This window comes from Apium graveolens, chromosome 9, assembly GCF_009905375.1.
Source record: "Apium graveolens cultivar Ventura chromosome 9, ASM990537v1, whole genome shotgun sequence".
NCBI lineage: Eukaryota > Viridiplantae > Streptophyta > Magnoliopsida > Apiales > Apiaceae > Apium > Apium graveolens.
The window spans coordinates 55231323-55232984 of record NC_133655.1 but is presented as its reverse complement, the minus strand read 5'-3'; positions in this window follow the sequence as shown (position 1 = coordinate 55232984).

Genomic DNA, 1662 nt, shown 5'->3' with positions numbered 1-1662 from the left:
TGTTGGCGTTGCCGGATGGAAAATGAGATTTGGTGAAGTGTAGTGACGCTTCGCATAAGGAATTAGGGTGCTTCTTATACAGCACAGCAAGGTAATCGCGTACGCGTCAAGACAATTAAGGGAATATAAAATTCGATATCCCCACCCATGAGCTTGGGCTCATGGAAATAGTTTTGCCCTAAAGATGGGAGGCACTACTTGTATGGAGAAAAGTGCGAGATTTACACAAGCCATAAGTGCTCTAGTACATTTTCATGCAGAAAGAGCTCAACATGCGCCAATTGAGGTGGTTAGAGCTAATCAAGAATTATGATTGGGAGATTCTTTATCATTCAGGGAAAGCCAATGTGGTGGCTGATGCCCTTAGTAAAAAGGAGAGACTCAAGATAATAATGTCTTTGGGAGAGTTTATAAGAGATTTTGAGAAAATGGAAATAGAAGTGAAGGTAACCGGAGTCGGTACCGAAAAGCTGTTTAAGATTGCAATACAGACCGAATTTTTGGAAAAGAACATATTGTGCCAGAAAAGTGATGAATGAAGGCAGAGAGTCAATGACTGGAGAAGAGATCTATACCGAGAAAGATGATAAGGGGATAGTGAGGTGTTCCTACAGAAATTGGGTTCCAAAAGTTCAAGAGCTTAAGGATGAGAACTTAGATGAGAGCCATAGTTTGAGGAATAAGATTTAGGGCAAACCCTGAATGTGATAGTCAGGGAGGTTGCCATCAAGAAAGAAAGAACCCATAACATAATAGAGTGGAAAACAAGGTTTGTAATGTATAAGATAACCCCGATAATGGGAGAAGGTTGAAACATTTTATACTAAGGAAACAGAAAGTCGAGTAAGGAAAGGAGACCCGAGACGGTACTCCTATACAGCAATTTATGGACCTGTCTAGACAGAACTTAGACTATTATCCCCAACCACCGCCTTAAGGAAACAATGCGGTAGGAAATTTTTTCAGGACCTTTAAGTCTCTAAGCTCTCAGAGTTCCAAGGAACAGGTTGACCTAGTCGAGGCAAGAGCCTGGCTAAAGGAAATAGAGGAATCATTTGAGATTCTGAATGATTGACAAATCACAAAAGACTATTTTTGTCACTTACCCTCCTAAGAGAGAGACCACCCGCTGGTGAAAGGCCAAGGAAGGCACGAAGCAAGAGATTATAATAAACTGATTTAAGTTCAGTCAATTGTTTTCGGGAAAGTAATTCCCAAAGATAAGGAGATAGTATAAAAGCTTTGGAGCTAGAACAAAAGCGGATGAGTATGATGAATTATGAATCTAAGTTGTAAAAGTTGTCAAGATTCGTTCTGAGGACACGAATCCAGAATGACGGGAGGTTTGAAATCAATACTTATGTTGTGTTGGTTCATGAAATAAGGATAAGAGAAAGGAAAATAAAAAGAAACTGAAGTGGAAAGGAATATAAAGGCAATAGAGTTTGAGGTATGATAAGGGAGTTGGGTATGAGGAAACCCTAAAGACTCGTAGCAATAGAAATAGAAAAATATGCATTCGTCAGGATGAGGGTGATTCACCATGAGTTAAAATTGATGGTTGAGGGCATAAGAGATACATATATTTTATCCCCTGTAAGTTGGGAGGATTCGAGAAAACCTTGAGATAATTCGAAGGATAAATAATGAGACGCAGATAGA